This window comes from Diceros bicornis, chromosome 5 (genome assembly GCF_020826845.1).
Source record: "Diceros bicornis minor isolate mBicDic1 chromosome 5, mDicBic1.mat.cur, whole genome shotgun sequence".
NCBI lineage: Eukaryota > Metazoa > Chordata > Mammalia > Perissodactyla > Rhinocerotidae > Diceros > Diceros bicornis.
Genome location: NC_080744.1, coordinates 88,721,387 through 88,741,036, shown reverse-complemented (window position 1 = coordinate 88,741,036; position 19,650 = coordinate 88,721,387). Strand labels below are relative to the sequence as shown.

Sequence of the window (19,650 nt, the reverse complement as noted above, 5' to 3'; positions counted from 1 at the left end):
TGACATTAAGTACATTCACATTGTTGTGCAACCATCCCCACCATCCATCTCTCAAGCTCTTTTCATATTGAAAAATTGAAACGGTACCCATTAAACAAGAACTCCCCATGCTCCTCTGCCCCCCACAGCTCCTGGCAACCACTGTTCTACTTTCTGTCTCTATGATTTTGACTACTCTAGGTACCCCGTGTAAGTGGAATCATATAGTTGTTCTTTTGTGACTGGCTTATTTCACTTAGAGTAATGTCTTCAAGATTCATCCATGTTGTAGCCTGTGTCAGAATTTCTTTACTTTTTAAAGCTGAATAATATCCATTGTGTGTATACACTACATTTTGCTTATCCATTCATCCACTGATGGACAGTTGGGTTACTTCCACATTTTAGCTATTGTGAATATTGCTGCTTTGAACGTGGGTGTACAACTTTCAGTCTCTTTTAATCTAGAATAATTCTAATCTAGAGTAATTCCTCCACTTTTTCCTACTCTGTTGGCTTTTTGAAAAGGTTGTTGACTTTTTGAAGAGGTCAGTCCAGTCATCATTATATAGAACATTCTAGAGAATGTTCCCTATTCTGAATTTGTCTGATTCTTTCCTCGTGGCTTGATCTAACCTGTCCTCTTTTCTCTGTACTTCCTGTACATTGGAACTTAGTTTTTTCTTGACTAGATTTATGTTTTGCTTGATTGTATTAGACAGACAATTGATGAGGCATTCTTTTAAGTACTCCCTATTAAAATGTCTGGTTGACCCCCGTGCGTGGTGCTAACTATGGTTGACCCCTGGGTTGAGATGGGTAGTGACAGCCAGATCTCTCCATGTGAAGGGGACATTCGCTCCCTTGAAATCGGCAAGTAATCTCTGCTAGCACCCTTTTAACAGATGAGGCTGTTGCTGAAATTCTGAGCAGGCACTAACTTGGCTACCAATAATAATAATCTCTCCTTCATTGAGTGTTTGTTATGTGCGGGGCACTGACCAGAACTTGACACATATTATCTCCTTCAGTCCTTCAGCATTGTCCCCATTTTACAGCTTACTGTTGGGGACCCTAATTGCCCCCCTGTTTTGAAGATTCTTCCCAGGCCTCTGCTCCTCCTGCTTCCCTTTCCTCTTACTGCTCCCCACCCACGGTGGGTCGTGGTCTCTGCCCCAGGCTAGCTGACATGATGTGGACACTGTGACCAGTTTAAACACCCTCGGGGTACCAACTTGGCTTTGGGGTGAGACTGCCTGGATTCCAACCCCAGCTCTACCCCTCATGCATGACTCTGTTTTGGTCCCTCACCTTCTAGACTTCAGTGTCCTCATCTGTAATTTGGGGATGAGAAAAGTACCCACCTCAGACGGTTCTCCTGCAAGTGAATGAGTGCGACGCTTCGTGTGGTGCCTGGCCGTGCGCTCCATAAATCTTGGCCTCATTCTCAATGTCACCCCTTCCATGGGTCCCTGAGGACGCTTCCTCAGGCCTTTTTTGCTTTGAAGGTCTTGTTGTAACGCACTGTGGAGAAACACTGGTGGTGGCTGAAAATCAGGAGCAGATGCAGGGCAGTGAGGATGGTTCTAGAGCAGGGGCCAGCAAACTACAGCCTGAGGGCCAAATCCCGCCTGCAGGCTGAGTTTGAAAGTCAAGTTTTATTGGATCACAGCCATGCTGGTTCATTGACATGGTATTGTTTCTGGCTACTTTTGCCAGACAAGAGCAGAGTTGAGTAGTTGTGACAGAGACTATCAAGTCTGCACAGCCTAGAATAGTCATTATCTGGTCTCTTACAGAACAAGTTTGCCGACCTCTGCTCTAAAATCTTAAGTTGTTCTTAGAGTTGGGGTCTCTGATCTGGGGGTCCTGGCTCCCCACATAGGATGCTGCTTCCTAGTGAATTCCTGCCTCCAGCTTTCACTCCTGGGATGGCTTTTCCCACTCAGGCTTTTCAACCTGGAGCCTCAGGCTGACTCCTTCTGGGCAGGCCCCTCCTGCTGATCTGAGGCAGGCTGCCTGCGAAACCAAAGGCACGTGTGTTCACAAATGTTCTCTGAGCTGGGTAAGTGGTGGTTCTGACGGCCCCCAAATTGGAGATGTTCCTGCATTTGTGGGCCTTGCCTCCCAGCCGGTCAAATAGGCCTGCGTGTGTTTTGCACAGCACCTTCAGATGACTCTGGGGGGCAGGAGGGGTGCTCCCTATCACAGACCTTCTCTCTATTCATATCCTGGCCCATGGGCACCATAACAGCTAATTATAGGTATTTTACTTCTGCCAATATGTTTGGGGTCCTGCTGTTTGACCTAAATGGAACTGATTCAACTCCACTAAATGAGAAACCTCATTTCCATAAGTTACTTCAGCATTTGGATGGAAACAGACCACTTTCCTAAAGTCATTTTCTATTATGTGCGGCTTATATTACTTGATTTACTTCCTGGTCTTTAAGATAGTTTTTATTGATCAGAAGCATTAAATTTAATTCTGATGTGGAAGAATCTTTTCCTTGATATTTTATGTTGTCTTCTAATCACTTAAATAACTATTTAATGTTTTAATTAATTTGGCGTGAAGCCTCTGAAAAGGATGATGGCATTTCTCCTTGGATATATTTTTTATTTTGGTATCAAGCTCCGCTCTCTTGTCTTTCTTGCCCTTAAAGGATTTAAGGTGTTTGTTTTCTGTGACGCAGCGGATTAACTCGGGACCTGTTTATTGAGCTTCTACGACTTGCCAGGCATTTCTGTAGGCGTTGGAGAGACAGCGCCATCAAAACACACAGGAGTCTCCACTCTGAGGGAGCTTACATTGTGGTGCTTTTCTCAAAGCCTTTGCAGATGACATGGGGCCATGGCTGAGATTCGTGGAAGAGGGAGTGTGGTGGCTGAATGTAAAACGTCCCTTGGTGGAGATGGGAAAGAGGAGCACACTGATGTGGCTCCCACACGATCGGCGGCAGAGGGGAGGTGTGCTGTCAGAAGAGGAGGGACTGATATCTGAGGGAAGGCCTCTGACCGAGGCAGACAGGCCCACCCCTGAGAAGGGGAAGATAGATGGTCTCGTTCAGTGGAGGTTGCAGTTAATGGAAGGCCTTGACTTCGAGACTCAGTCTAGTAGGCAAAAAGGTGTCATTTTAGGTTTTTGCAAAAAGTGGTGTGACCTGTGGAAAGAAGTGTTTTAGGAAGAGAGTAACTCAATGAGCCTCAAAGCAATTGGAGACTCATAGTCTGATCGGAGCATGTAGCCAGAAGTGTACAGCTTGGTCACCTCCCCAGTCCTCCCTGCGCTAGGAGACAGGGCCACACAGAGACTGTCTTGTGGAAAGACTTCCATTTCAGAGCTTTACTGAAACACAGAAAACTGTGCTAATGAAATGGGGCAAAATCTAGCATGCCCGAAATGAAACCATTATCTTGTAAGATCTTAGGTCGTTTTTGATGGGCTCCGTGAGTCTGGATGCGTTCCTCTTCCATGGTGGCAGCCAAAGGGCATCAGAGGAAAGTAGCTCATTGGGTGTTTGCAGGACATGGTGTCAGCTCATGGTCTTCTAAATATTGGCTCCCACAGCATGGAGACTAAATGATGGAACTGCTTGAAGCTTCTGTTAAGTATGTTAAATGTTAAGTATTAAGAATGACATTTTGACAGGGACAGATCAAACACTCTGTTATATTGTAGAACCTGACTCCCATTTTGTGTCAAACCATTCAGAATTATCACCTCCTAGCTGCCTTCCTTAGAACTCAGTGTGAATTTTCATGTCCAGAAAAATCTTCATTCACCAACATTTAGACAATGAAATACCTACAGTAGCTGAAAAAGTACCAGCGCTTCATCAAGAGGACCTTATACTTAAGGAGAGACATTGCATTTTATGCAGATTTTATAATTTTTCCCTACATTTAAGAAATAGGAATTGAGCCTTTTCCCCTCTTGACCAATTGTCTCCATTTCTCTCTTCTGAGAAGTTACATTCTTTCTTGCTGGCATTCAGATATTTCTGAAATAGCTATTCTCAGTTGGCCATAATTACAACAGAACTATAAAATAAAGTACGTGACTCCATTTTGAAAATCAGCCTGTGATCTGTACCTGTGCTATTGAACATGTACTTTTACCCACATGCATTCACTTGGGCAGCCATGTTTCCAAAGGCAATTGTGTAATTTGATAGGCCACTGTTATATAGGATATCTGTTAGCATAAGGATTCTACTAAAATATTTATTGCTTCTCCCTGAGCTGGTGCCCCATAATGCAGGTACGTTCTGCATCACTACTTACACCGTGATGTGCTTGGTTTCTATCACTTATTTTGTCTGCCCTTTTTTTTTTTTTTTTAAAGCCACCATCTGCATTTTCCCACTTTAAAGTACATTAGTTACTATGGAAACAGTGATGTCATTGGTGGCGGTGGTGAGGGTTAGTAACATCCCCCAGGACAGTATAAAATCATTTTATTTAATGGTTTGAAATTTATACTACACTTGGGGAAAATTATGAGTGTGTTTGAGAGAATGGTGTGCTTATGCAATGATAGCTCGCATGATGCATGTGCATGTAACAAAAGTCAGCATTTGTGTGTTTTTTGGGTTGCAAACAAAGATAATGCCTGAAAATTAAGGAAAAAATACAAAGGAAAGAAAGAGGACGATCAGGGGATTCATATACTTGTTCCAGCTACCCAGGCTCATTGTTACAAAAGTGCGTAGAGTTCCCTCTCTAGGTGTGGTTTATGTAAGTAGTGGTCCATTTTCCCCCTGTAAAAATACTGTTAGAGGGCAGGTCTTTGGCTTCTGAGTGAAACTCATGTTTCTGACAGTGGTTGGTTTGTTCTGATAAGCAGCTGCACTCTTAACAAGATCCCTAAAAGGGGCCAGTGGTCTCAGAGGCTTCAGAAGGAGACTTTATGTGACTACAATCATGTGTGTGATGGCAGAGGTGGCATGGTGAGTCCCAGCGAGGGCACCTGGGTCTCTCTAATAAGTGCTCAGGGCACTGTGCAGAGTGTCTGAATGAAGCTAGCCTGTGTTCTCCTTCAATCTGCTCATCTTCTTTTTTTAAAAAACTTTTAATTTTGAGATAATTATACATTCACATGTGTATGTAAGAAATAATACAGAAAGATGCCCAGTCTCCCTCAATGGTGACATCTTGCGTAACTATAGTACCATACTACAGTCAGAAAACTGACATGGATAAATCCACCAGCAGATTTCTTCCCCAGTTTTGCATGCACCCATTTGTTTGTGCGTTTAGTCTTCGCAGTTTCATCACGTGTGGATTCTGTGACCACCACCAGCACAGTCAAGGCACAGAATAGTTCCACCACGTGGATCCCTCCTGGCCCCCTTGTATAACCACACCCTCCCCTGCTCCCTAACCCCAGGCAATCACTAATCTGTTCTCCATTTTGGTAATGTCATTTTGAGAATTTTATATAAATGGAATCATACAGCATGCACCTTTTGAGATTGGCTTTTTTCACTCAGCACAGGTCCCTGGAGATCCATATAAGTTGTTGCATGTATCCATAATCCATTCATTTTTATTGCTGAGTAATATTCCATGATATGGATTACCACCATTAGTTTAAACATTCACTCCTTGAAGGACATTAGGTTGTGCTCATCTTTTTAAACAGTAGTGCTTGGGAGAGGGCTAATGGGGTCCTAACAGCACAGAATCAGCGAGCACTTGAAAGGGATCCAGTCTCTGTTTCTTATTCTGTTTTGAAGTTTTTAGCAGGGCTCCCTCCAGAAGCAGTAAGGCCCAAATTATTGGAAGGAAGGAATGTGGTGTAGAGATCCAGCGAAAGCCCAGGAGAGCTGGCTAGCCAGGTGTTGTGTCTCCTTTTGGGTTGGGCCTTGGTATCCGATATATTTAGTTTCCTTGCAAAGGGGAGCAGAAGGTACTTTTCCTGATAAAAGGAGCTGTAACACCAGCTGCTCAGCCTGCTTGGTCCCCTGAACCTTTTTGGGAAGATCAAAACCTGCACCCTTGGGCCGGCCCCATGGCTTAGTGGTTAAGTGCGTGCACTCTGCTACTGGCGGCTTGGGTTCGGATCTGGGGCACGCACCAACGCACTGCTTCTCTAGCCATGCTGAGGCTGCGTCCCACATACATCAACTAGAAAGATGTGCAACTATGACATACAACTATCTACTGGGGCTTTGGGGGGAAAAAAAAAGGAGGAGGATTGACAATAGATGTTAGCTCAGGGCTGATCTTCCTCACACACACACACACACACAAAAAAAACCTGAACCCTTGTTCTGAGATGGGTTGCGGAGGGAATCGTTTCCTTGGTCTTGCTGATTGATTTTCATTTTGAAAAGTGTTCCACTTGGCTTTTTAAAAAATATGCCCTAGGATTGTTTAACCAGTCAGATGACAGAGCTTAAACACCAAAATCATTCTCGGAATCCCAGCTCCAGGTGTGTGTTTCTGGTTTGAGGGTCATCGGAAGAGGCCTGAGCTAATGCACCCATTGATCTGACGTTACTCTCCCCTGTAAAGACTTCTTTACCCCACGTTTTATGCAACCAGCAGACTCACCCCTTGTCCTCTGCTGTTTAAGCTATTGCCTAGGGAAAGGGAGGGTTTTTAGCATTGGGACTGGAGGTTTAAAAGCCACTCAAGGAAACCTGTTGTATTGAGTCGGAAGCTTTTAATACCAACAGCTGTCGGTCAGAGAGTCTGTACTCGGACTTTGTCAGAACTAAACAGTGGATGCAGATTCCTGTGGGAAATAAGCAGCTTGCGAGATGTCTGAAGAGGGAAACAGAAACTTTTGCCCTTGGCCCACACTGTGGGAAATGGTTTTCTTAGCGTAAGTAACGTGATTTCTTTGCCTGGCCATCTCCTCGTCATCTTCTAGCACTAACCTAGGGTGTCATGCTTGAGTAGGGTAACCTTGCCCCCTCCCCACCATCACCTTCCTCACCCCTCCCTGGCCAGGTCAGGTGCCCTTCTCTGAGGGCCTCTTTTGTAATCGGCGCTATTATAACACAAAACCCTCAAGATCAGTGCCTTGAGGTATGGTTGCGTCCTACTGACCAGTTTGGTTCTAAAGCAGCCTGGGACACCCACATGATGTGTGGGTGGGATATTACCAGAGGATATTGCTCAGTTGCCTAGAAGGTATGTAGTGCATTTAGGGGTCATGCTGTGTGAAAAATGCCTAGACTGAAATCATGCTCCACATTGGTGAGATATGTGTACAAGGAGAGGGCACATGAGGACTGGCGCTCAGTGAGAGGAAGTTCCTGTGTCCCTTCCCAAGCACACATTCAGGACAGGCCTGTACTGAGTGGAACTGGGGATAAACCATTCATACTCTTTAAATAACATACTGTTGAAGCTATATATTTGTGTTCACAGCTCCCAGGTCAGGGTTGAGCACACTGTAGTGTTTGGCAGATGTTTGCTAAATGAATGAATGAATGAATGATCAAGCAGAGAGATGTGAAATTTACTAGTAAGTGATGGATTGGGGGGGGTTCCACCCTCCACCCCCACCGCCACCATATGTGACCTTTCAGCCCACTCTGATTTTACTGAATATGTGTAAAAAGTATCACTCCATGAAAGCCGGTAAATTATAGACTAGCAAGAACTGGAGTTTTCTTTGCAAGTAGGTGTCACCTGGTATCTCGAGGAGCTGTAATATCACCTTGTTTTTTAAGAAATTGGTTGGGTGCACTTTTAGTGCCTGGTGAGTAAGGGAATAGCAGATGGGCTGCCAGCCATGGCATGGTCCAGGCGGCGCCGTCCTCTGTAAACAGAGCAGCAAGGACTTGGGAAGGAGCCATATGCTTCAGCCTTTCAGATTCCAGGCCTCTCTGTCAGCCCCTCTTAATCTTCAGGTTGCCAAGATGCTTTGAGACTGGTTGATAATAAAGTAACTCGCTCTTCCCTCTCCCCCCACCTTTTTTTTTTTTTTTTTTTTTTAACAGCTGGCAGTAAATGGTCTGGGTTTCACTTTCACCACCAGGTCCTGGGATGCTGGCTTTGTGAAATCTGCTTGTCCTGAGAATGGAAAGCGAAACTTGGTACCGAGACCCTAGAATCCTCTCTTTCTGGTTTGCCTTTTTCCTCCATCAACTGAGGCACCATAGGGAATGTCAGAAACCCCAGATTTCTCAGTAAAAGAAATGCTTCTTTGGGATCAGAGTATCTACTCTCTGCTTGGCCCTCTTGCTCTGATGCTGGGGCTTGTGGGTGATGGGACCGCCCTGCTCTGGCTCGCTGGGGCATTTAGAAACTGCCACTTCAACGTTCTGTCCCCTTGCATTTCCTACACGTAGCAGTCATTTCCGTAGAGATTTCCCCTCTCAATTATTTGTACTTATTTTATGCCATTACAGTCAAGCGTCGCTTAATGACGGGGATACGTTGTGAGAAATGCATCGTTAGGCGATTTTGTCGTTGTGCGAACATCACACAGTGTACTTCCACAAACTTGATGGTATAGTGTACTACACACCTAGGCTGTGTGGTACTAATCTTATGGAACCACTGTTGTATATGCGGTCCGTTGACTGAAACGTCATTATGTGGCACACGACTGTATATACCCTTAAGCTTGCTGTTGGTTATAAATTCCAAGTTGTGATTTATATCTCTTAATAATTACTAAGGTGATCCTTTCACACATTATTCATACTCATAATTATTTCGTGTGTTTTACGGGCTTGTGTGTAGAAATTTTGGTTCCAACTGTTTTGTAAGCAGGATCGTGTTGGTAAGATCCCTGAGGGCAGTATCCCAATATTTCGTGGTTGCTGCCATCACTTTTGCTTTTTCGATTCCACACCCTGTCCCAGGAACTGTGCTAAATGCTTTTCATCTATTGTCCACTTAATCCCCCCACTAATCCACAAGCAGAAATATTGCACAGAGCAGAAAACTTGGCCACTATAGCATCATGGAAGGTGCATTAATGATCATAACGGTGATAATATTGAACGCTGTTCTAAGGTTTTTGTATGTATTGACTTGTTTAATCCTCTCAAAACCCTGTGAATAAGTATGACTGTTATTGTTATTTTATAGATGAAGATTCTGAGGCCCTGGGATGTCAGAAGACTTTCTAAACAGTGTGACGCAGCTTGAAAGTGGCAATGCTGGACACCAAAAGCAGATATTCTGACTCCAGAGCCTTTTTTTTTTTAAATAATAAAAAGTTGTTTTAAAATAAAGAAACTATTATTAATTTCTTCAACAGCCATTATGTGAATCACTAAAATCAGAAATTATTGTGAAATGTCTGTTTTCTAGTATTAAATAGGGTTTAAGTGATTTCCACAATTTGCATGTTTCAGAAAGATTTGATAATTAGATTCCGGTTCTAATTTTGACATTTCTCTTTTAAATCATCAGAATCATTTGTACGAGTTAAGCATTTTTTGAATGCCTACTCTATGCCAGGCCCTGTGCTGAGTATTTTTCATATATTGTCTCATTTAACTCTCAAAATAGCATTGTTCTTTGAGGGCAGAGGACACTGAGCTCCGCAGAGGTGAACTAATCAGGACCTCCCCCAGTTGCTGGGGTTCAGCAGGTGGAGCCCCCCATGAGCTCACCTGTGTTCTGGGAGCATTGAATCTGATGTCCTCCAGTGCATCAGGAAAGCTTTCTGGGAAAAGGTACGGTAGTGCAGCTTATCTGATTCTTGCTCATTTAGTAGGAAAAAGCCTACCCATCCCATGTAGGGGCCCGGGAAGGAAGTGGCTGACCGGGGGCAGAGGGGTGCTGAGCCTGCCCTTCTGTTCTGGCTCAGCTAGAAGGAGGGTCTGCACAGAGCAGAGGTGGTCTCGCCTTCTTTGCCCCCTCCTACGTGCTGGCCAGCTCCAGGCCCAGCCGTGCCTTTTCTCCCATTGCCCCCTTCTCCAGGGCTGCCTCCCCAGAGCCCACTCCTGAGGGCAAGAGGGCTATGCCAGCTTCTCCTTGAGCGAGCTCAGAGGTCAGGGGCTTCCCAGGCTCCTGTGTCAGGAGACACAGGACGTCCAAGGCCAGAGTGCCCTTCTCAAAGCTGCTGTGGCTCCTATGTCTCTGGCAGAAGCTGAGCAGACGCCTCTTTCTTCCAGCAGCCAAACACAAGAGTGTCTGAAATCATATGCTACAGGAAAAGGGAACCCTGCTCTGCTGGGCAGCTGGGTCTGGAACCCCCATGGTCTTCTAGTGATGCTTAGATTGGGCTCTTGCTGGGTTTCTAGCTTTTGTAAGATATATCAACCCTTAAACTGCTGTGATGGCCCTTGATCACGTGCATCATTCTCTGTCCTTTATTCCATTCACAGTAGGCATTTGGGGTAGAACCCCACCATGAGCAGCCATATGCTGTCTGAATTGATTCTCATCCCCATTCCTTTTTACTTTACTGCTAACATATGGGAACATAGAGAAAGGCCTCTCTGGGCAGGTGACATTTGAGTAGATTTGAAGGAAATATAGGATCAAATTATACAGCTATTCAGAACAAGAGTGTTTCAGGCAGAGAGAATAGGAAGTGCAAAGGCCTTGGGGTTGAAGCATGCTTGCTATGATCAGGGAAGGGAAAGTCTGGTTTTTTTTTTTTTTTTTGTGAGGAAGATCAGCCCTGAGCTAACATCCATGCCAATCCTCCTCGTTTTGCTGAGGAAGACCGGCTCTGAGCTAACATCTATTGCCAATCCTCCTCCTTTTTTTCCCCAAAGCCCCAGTAGATAGTTGTATGTCATAGTTGCACATCCTTCTAGTTGCTGTATGTGGGACGCCGCCTTAGCATGGCTGGAGAAGTGGTGCGTTGGTGCGTGCCCGGGATCCGAACCTGGGCCGCCAGTAGCGGAGCGCGCGCACTTAACCACTAAGCCACGGGGCCGGCCCCATGGGAAGGGAAAGTCTTTAGCAGAGGGAGCAAAGGGGAAAGTGGTAGGAGATGAGAGCAGAGAGGTAGCTGGAAGACCAGATCCTGCAGGGTCCTGTGAGCCACAGAAGGCTGAATTGATCCCTTTTAAGTATTATTTGGGGCTGGTAAGTATGATCAGTCCATTTCTCCAGTATCCCTACTAGCCTCTGCATCTTTGCCTTTGATTATTCCTTTCCTTCAGTGTGTCCTGCACATCCCCTTGGTCTCTGTTAATTGTGCAATAAGAAAGTTTTTCCCTACAATAGCAACAGCACAGAAATCCACATGGGAAGCTTAGAGGATTGTATCTTTTTCCGTGAGCTGACTTGTCTTATTAGCTGGAAAATGACATTAGAGCTCATCTCCTATGCTTCTCTTTCAATTAAGATTCCCCCCCAAGTCCTCCCATTAGGCGAGATCTGCCTCCTGTGAGCCCCTGGCCCACTGTACCTGTCAGGGTGGCCTCCTGATTCATCTTCCCTGTGGGGCGACTGTGGGAAATCGTCTGCCGTACCTCCTGCCTGGGGGCCTTGCGTGAGTATGGGCTTGGACACGGTGATCTGCCTCTTTATGCTTGGCCCTTCCAAAGAGAGATGTAATATCCAGGCTCCCCGCATCAGTATTGTTTGTCCAATGTGACCATATTTATGGGCTCACTGACTGCAAAGTCACCCCAGGGCTGGGATGCGTTCAACGCCCTTAGCTTTGTGGCTTTGTTCTCAGGACTTGCACTGACTACATCAATCTGAGTCGTCCAGCTTAACTCTAGACTAGAATTAAGGATGTGCTGTAATGGCGCTTTGTTGACTCTCTTTAAAAGTTGTGACTATGAGGGATAGTGGGTATTAATGAGCCCCTGCAAGATGGCAGGTGCTGACAAATGCCTTACAGCCTCCATTTCTAATCCTGCAGTTTATATATTATTGTTCAGAACCCGACGCTCGGAGGTCACAGAGTTCTGCTTACAGCTGACACTGCGGTCGATGGTGGAGCGAGCAGGAGGGTATTTCCTCTCCCTCTGCGTGTGCGTCTGTGTGCGGCCGAGGCTCACTTTCCCAGTGGAGTCCTTGCCGGCTTTCACGGCCCTTTGTGAGAAGGCAAAGGAGACGGACACGTGAATGCCAGGTGTCCTTCTCGCTGTCAAGTGCCTACTTCCTCAGCACGGGGTCATGGACAGGCTTAGAAATGCCTTTGAATTCCGAGTTAATACAGAACGTGCACACAGACCGATGATTTGTTTTATTCTGTGATATTTTCCTTTTCTCCTTCAGACTGTTGTCCTACTCCCCGCCCCCCCCCCACCATTTCCGAGTGCAGGACAGCTTGAGCCATTTCCTGACTGAGTGTGGCTGTCCAGGCCCCCTGCCCACCCAACTTCCCTAGCAATGACCCTCAGGCTTTTTATGATCCTCTTGGTCTGCCGGCTGAGACACTGCAGCCCTGCACCCCTCGCCTGCACCCCACCCCCTCGAGTGACATGGTACTGCCTGTGCGCATGGGAGCTGTGCAGCAGCTGGTGGCAAACAATGCTCATTCTCATCTTGGCATCCAGAATGGCCTGGTTTGGCCGTTTAGAGCCCAGCTGGTGCTGTGGGTTCCTGGGCTGCCCTGCAGAGGGGATTTGCCACTTTGTGCTGATAAACAGATTTCAATCCTAGCAACTTCGGAGGGCCTGCTGCTCTCACCCTGTCTCCTGACAGTCTCTGTGATGAAAGATGTTCGAGGTAGCCGCACGATTTAATGAAACCGGGCTGGGTGCAACTGCTGAGGTTTAAAATATCATTCTGCCACGCTAGCTGTGTGCTCTGGACAAGTTACTTAAACTCTCTGAACATTTCCTTCTGTATCTCCAAATTGAAGTTAATGATACCTAAGCCACACAGTTCATGCCAGGATTTAATGAGATAATGTTTGTGGAAAGCACCTCGTCCAGGTCTTGGCACACCGTCTGCGCTTAGTAGATAATTAACTTTCTTTACTCTTTCGGATATGATCCCAGGCAGGAGAAGAAAAGGACAAATAAACTTCCAGACCTGCTGCTTTGTCTCTGCCGGGATCTGCACTTGGCAGATTTCAGATACTTTTAAACAAAAGTAAAAGAGCTTTAATTATGCCCCTGTTTGTGGTTTGGTTTGGTTGCGTTATTAAGCGATTCGAGAACACTGCCCGCCCTCTCACTGCTGCAGAGTGAAGGGCTGGCTGGGAGTCAGGAGCGGAAAATCAGGATTTCTCTGGAGCTCGCAAGTCTCCCTGCCTCAGAGACGGGTTGGCAGGATCCTCTGAACAGGGCGTGGTTCAGAGACCGGCCTGTGGAATCCGCGTGGGCTGCTCGCTCTCTCACTGCCTCCTCAGTGTGTGTGTCCTTGGCTCTTGTTGATAGACTTGCTGTTGCTCTTTGCCTCTCGTTCACTTAATTTCACTTGTGCACTTCCAATTAGACAAACGACATACACATAACTGTGATTTGTAGCAAGCAGATAGCTCGAGTGTTGAGTGTGGCTCTGGTCTGACTGCCTGGATTCCAGTCCGCCTCATCCTGGATGGCCTTGGGCATAAGGAACCTCAGTTTCCTTATCTGCAAAATGGAGTAGTGATGGCATTTATAGGATTGTATGAGGATTAGGAGGGTTCATCTATAAAAGTAGTTAGCACAGAACCTGCTCCGTAATAAGTGCTCAGTAATTGCTTGTATTATTAGTAGTACTAGGTAATGTTTGAGCATTTATTACAGAATAAATATATTCCAGCTAAGTGGACCTTGTTGGTTCTCTGTACAGCAAACCCTATTATTCCTCCACTGAGGTTATAACATTGGAGATGCAAACTCCTTAGGGAAAAGTAAGTTCTGTGTTATCCCCAGGGAAGGACTGTGGGTGGCCCCACTGAATCTGGGGTGCATTTGTAGCTCTTTGTGGGCTTCGAAGCACTGTATGCCCCTGGTATCCCCCCTTAGGCTTGCTCAGCGTTGCTCAGTCCTTAGCCCAGCCCCTAGGTTTCCCTGGGCCTCTGGTCCTGAGCTCCCACGGCCTCTCCTTCGCCGTGGGTTGTTGTGGCCATTGACACTGGGTGGTAGGACTTGTGCTGTAGTCCGAGGCTCCATGTCTCGTCCAGCAGAGTGCTGGCTTGGTCTATGCTTTTACCAGCCTAGAAACTCTGTAAGGTAGACTCATTTCACACATGCTTGCTGTTCACTAGTGTCAAATATGGTATAAGTATTTACACCTAGAATCTGCTCTTATCTGTCTATATAACGGTATGCTGAGCCTTGCTTTCTACATGTTCGTTTAGGCCATTAGCCCAGGCAAATCAACCGGGTGGTTAAGGTAAATGAATGACATTTGAATTTTGTTTCTTTTCTTTTGTAGGTTGTTCAAATGATTTCATTTTGCGTCATTCAGAATTGTTATTCTATGATATCTGGTTCATAAATACCATTTTCCCTGAGCAACTTTGTTACATTTAAGAACAACTTATTTTAAGGGATGATAGTCTACAGTTTCCTGAATTCTGCAGTCTAGGAAATATTATGGCATTAATTTCTTGCTAGAACAAAATACAAACCCAAATTGAATATCGCTCCCTTTGTTTACATGCCCAATACTCTGCATATATGTATGCTTTATTCATTTATGTCTATATTGTATATATGTATGTGTGCATGTAAATATGTATGTTTTATAAGTATGTACACATTTAACTTGTGGGAAACAGGATTGAGGTTATGTTTCATTCCCTTTATACTATCAATAATCATTTTCCCCCAATATTTTATTATGAAATATTTCAAACATGTAAAAAGTTGAATTGTCCCGTTATGATACCCATATACCCACTGTGATGGTTCTCCAGTTAACATCTTGCTCTATTTGCTTTATCATATAATTAGCCATCTCTCCACCACTGTATCCATCCAGTTCCAACCTTTTGTTGTATTTCAAAGTAAGTTGCACGCTGCCCCTAATCATGGCCACGTGCTGTTTGCAGGAAGTGTGTATTACTTCTTGGGTCTTCCCTGAGCCTCCCCTGAACCTCCCTGTTGCGGAGACCTTGACACCTACTCGTGACTCAGCCCGAAGTCTCACCAGCAGGCGCAGAGCCCTCCCAGCGGCCTCCCCAGGGCTGTATCCCTCTATGTGTGGCCTTGACAATTCTGATTCTTATTGTGCATTTTAGAGCAAGGGTGTTCAAGATGCTGTATCTACCTTTTTACTTCCTTAAGCAAAGAGACTTAACTAGACTCCCCAGTAAATGCTGTCTGCTCCCTATCCATGAGCACAAGCCAAATAAAGTCTCTGACAAACGCTGACTCCAGAGGCAGACTGATTGAGCCTCAGGTTCCCTTTTGGTCATTTTCCAGCATTCTGTGGTCTGGGCAGCCTCCCTTCTGCCTCCAGCTGGCCATTCGGGCTGACCTTTGAGGAGGAGTTCTCTGCTGTCCTGACTCGCTGGTGCCCCAGTTCTGTCCTGGCTGGACGGCACGGCTCAGAAGGAAGGTAGGAGTGAAGGCCTTACTGCGTGTGAACTTCCTGTTCTTTATAAGTAACGGCTTTCTCCATGATTATTTTTATAATAATATCACAATAATTGCCATTTAATGTGTGCATTCTGTCAAAAAGTAATTGTGGAAAAGTGAAAAACATACCCCTCATATAATGAGCGCATGAACTTGAGTCAAATATGTCATTTAAGTCATTAATGAGGGAACCAGTAAGTTGGTAAAGGTGGTTCAAAGAGCATCTCAGGAACTGGGTATTTATAGGCATTTTGGAAAAAATGGAATGACAGAAGAGAAGCAGTAGGTAACTGTGGGTGAAATGTGAGGTACCATTCAGATCGGCCTTGAGGTACCCCAGCTTCTGGAAGTGCTGCCAGCAGAAAGCCCTCAGCTGTCGGCTCCCTTCAGGGTTGCCTCGGCTGAAGAGTCACCCGGCCTGACGTCATGCTCCCTCCCAGGGCAGCCTGCACCCAGTGTCTGATCCATGAGTGGGTGTGAAGGCTGGGCTTCTCACCCCTGCTTGCATCTCTCTAGGGTCATCCGACCTTCAGAACTGCCCACAGGGTCAGCCAAGCCTTCTGTCGCAGCCGCATCCCAGCTCAGCTTCTCTCTACTGAGTCCTGCTTCCTTCCCTCCCTTCTGGGGGGATTGACCCCTAGAACACTCCTTCATCAACATGTGGCCCGATAGTGTCCCTTTTGGAGTCTGCCTCCTGGGAAACTCAATCTGTGACAGTTAGATGCAAAATTAGTGAATGTCCCGCAAGCCGGTATTACTGTCACTTTTGAGGTTATCTTTTCTACTGTACAGAAGTCTACGAGTTAACACTGTTAAAAACGAAATTTCACCAAGTACATTTGAAGATCTGATTGGCTTTGTTAAGTGATTCATGAATGGGGCAGCATCACATCTAACAAGTAGAGAGATTCTCAGAGGAGTTGTACAAAATGGAAAGTTTATATAGGCAGGAGGGTGGTGCAAAAGTTATTAGCAAAAGAAAAGAAAGAATTGTTTCAGGCCTGGACATCTTATTTTTGGGGGAAGGAAACAGTAGGGGTTTTGTTCTGCAGATTCCCTCACTAGCGTTGATCAGGAGCTGTCAGATGGACTATTTTAAAGGTCATATTTCTGAGAGGGGTTGAAACTGCAACTAAGTCTCAGTTTGCTGTCCTGGGGGACAAATGACTCCATTTTGGGCCTGCTGCCTCTTTTAACAACACGTCGCTTCACAGTGTCCGAGCCCTTATTAGCAAAATCAAACCCAGGTATATTCCTCTAGATCAGGGCTTGGCTGATCTGTAAAGAGTCAGATAGTAAATGTTTTAAGTTTTGCAGGCCGTATGTCTCTCTCTCACAACTCTTCAGCTCTGCTGTTGGAGCAGGAGAGCGGCCATGATGACGAATCAAATGGACATGGCTGTGTTCCCGTGAAACTCTACTTACAAAAACAGGTGGAGGGTGGGGTTTGGCTTGAGGACCATAGTGTGCTGACCCCCGCCCTACATAGTTAAGTAATCCTCGGATAAATCTGTTAAACAATGTCCTTGTGTGACACTGAAAGGATAAGCTGCCTGCCATCTTTGCCCCTCTGATGATCGTAGGATATAATTTCTAAACCCTGCAACAGCCTGCAAGATGCTCATGTTACCATTTCACGAATGAGGTAACAGGATGAAGAAGGGTTCTCCATGGCCTTCCTACTTAAGTAGATGATGGTTCCTGGAAGTGAGTGTGGTGGATCCAGCCCTGAGGCTAGCTCTGTCCCCCTCCACCAGCCTACCTCACTGAGTCATGGGAAGCATTGGGACAGAGGTTTGAGTTACTATTTGGAGAAAAGCACCCCCAAAACAGAGCTGACTGCAGTCATAGAGTCCGGAGATATCTCAAGAGGCCCTGCCCAGCACCACACTCTTTCTGCCATGTGTCCTGGAACTGTCACAGAATAGGTGGATTTACCTGTGAGCAAGGCAATTTGAGTGCAGATAGCCCTTATCCATTAAGGTTTTAGAAGAATTTTCCAGCCTGGACTTTGTTTCCTGTGCTGCATTCCTCTGACACAAGTAGGAGGTAAGAACGTCTTACACCATAGGGGCACAGCTTTTCCCTGGGCCGTGCCACATGCTGGCTGTGCCATTGAGCAAGCCCCTTGGTCAGCCCAAGACTCTGTTATCACTGCTAAGAAGTGTGAAGGCTCTCGACAGTCTTTTCCAGCTCCCCCTTTGTAAAAGCCCTTTTAACAGGGCCTGCATTTGAATTCTGACTCCTCATCTCACCAGCTATGTGATCACAGGCAAGTTTCTTAAATCTCTCTTTGCCTCAGTTTCCTCATATGTAAAACAAGGATAATAACAATATCTTTTTAATGTGGGTAATATGAAAATGAAATGAATTTTATATGTAAAGCTTGTAGAACAATACCTGGTACATAGTAAGCACTATGAAAGTGTTTTCTGTTGTTATTTTTGTTATTGTTATTATTGTTACCATTATTTTTACCACTTAGTATGGTGTCTGGTTAGTAATAGGTGCTCAGTAAGTGTAATTCAATACATAAATTAGCCACATAATAGATTAGATTCAGATTAAGTTCTAGAATGGTGCTTTCCAATAGAGATTTTATGATGATGGAAATGGAAGTGTGCTATATTGGTGCTGTCCAGTAGGGTAGCCACTAGCCACATGTGGCTAATGAGCACTTGACATGTGGGTAGTGCTATTGCGGAAGTGCATTTTAAATTTTATTCAATGTTAATTTAAACTTATGTAGCCATATGTGGCTAGTGGCTACCATGTTGGACAGCACAGAACACTTTAGCATTCAGAGGTTGTGATTCAGTTGGTCTGGTATTGGCATTTTTCAAACATCTGCACGTGATTAACATGCAGTTAGAATTGAGAATGTCGGGGAGGGGGAAATTCTCCCCCTTTACCCTTCTTGTGTTCTTATGGCTGGACTAATAATAAAATTGACACAAGACCAGATTAACAGGAGAAAAACCAATTTAATACTCATGCATGGAAGATCATAGAAAAATGATGCTCAAAGAGTGAACAAAGAAGGCAGTTTATGTATCTTTTTACACAAAGAAACAAATTTGTGAGAAATTGACAGGACAAAGAAACTTAGGGTTGGGGTAGGTAATTACTGAGGAATTTGAGCAGAGTTTAGGCTTGAGGTAGTAAATTAGTAAGAGTAGCAATGTTTGTTTCTCCAGCCTTCTTGGCCCTGAATTCCTTAGCTCTGGTGATAAGGATGTCTCTCTCTCCTGGTGTGGAAAGGGTACCTTTCACGTGGGACATTTATTTCCTGCTTTCAGGAGGAACAGAGAGAGGAGGATCAAAACAAGTCACTTTAATTCAAAATAATAGGCCATTGTGGGATACTTTAGGGTCTGTTCTGGGTCCTCACAAGAACCACAGGACTAGAACTTTTAGGCCAGTACTTTCTCCTCCATCCCCCCCATCCGTCTATCCATTCATTCATTAAGTAAAGATTAAGTTTCTGCTATATGCCAGTTACTTTTCTAGGCACTAGCAGTCAGCAAAGAGAGAGAAGGTGTTGGCTGACAAAGAACTTGCGTGCTAGCCGGGGAATAGATAATGTACAAGCACACAATGGGCCACTTCCAGACGAGGTACTTGAGTGCATTGAGGATAAAAGAGGGTGTTGCGATGGTGACTGGCTTGGAAGGGATGGTGGTACTTGTTTAAGGAAAGCATCCCTCCAGAGGGGACGTCTGAGCTAAGATCTGTTTGGTGAGGAGACAGCCTTGTCATGACCTGAGATAAGAGTGTTCCAGGCAGAGGGAGCAGCAAATTGTCTTGAATCGGAACTGTGCTGGCCTGTTTGCAGAAGAGGAAGAAGGCCAGTGTGGTTGGAATGGTGAGCACAGAGGCCTGGGTAGGAGATGAACTGGGAGAGGAGGACAGGGTGGGATTTTTTAGGACCTTGCAGGCCAGGGTCCAGAGTTAGGATTTTATTCTAGGTGCCCTGGGGAACCCTAGGAAGATACTGAGCAATGCCTCCTGTACTCCAAGTATCTCTTGAATTGCCAAAAGAGTGGACAGATGGGGATCTACTAAGGTAGAGTTGACAGAACTTATTGATGGGTGGATTGGATATGTGAAGGTCACAGAGAGTTTTTATATGCCCTCTTCCCCAGATGTACCTAGACAGTGAGACTTGGTAGTAATAAGCTTACTTTCCTTCCATTTTACTTCAAGAGGCTGCTAAGAAGGTTTGTGATACTATGGAGTGTAGGTTAGGGAATTATAAAGTATG

General features: G+C 45.3%; 1 protein-coding gene and 1 long non-coding RNA gene across 3 annotated transcripts in view; both read left to right on the top strand.

Moving 5' to 3' along the window:
- The window catches only part of SLCO3A1 (solute carrier organic anion transporter family member 3A1), a 295,841-nt gene that overhangs the window by 19,420 nt on the left and 256,771 nt on the right, over positions 1-19,650 (top strand). The gene's annotated exons all lie outside the window — the stretch shown is intronic.
- On the top strand, positions 6,777-9,164 carry LOC131406421 (uncharacterized). The gene is made up of 3 exons (XR_009220138.1): positions 6,777-6,814; positions 7,941-8,036; positions 9,040-9,164. It is a non-coding gene; the product is annotated as an uncharacterized LOC131406421 (long non-coding RNA).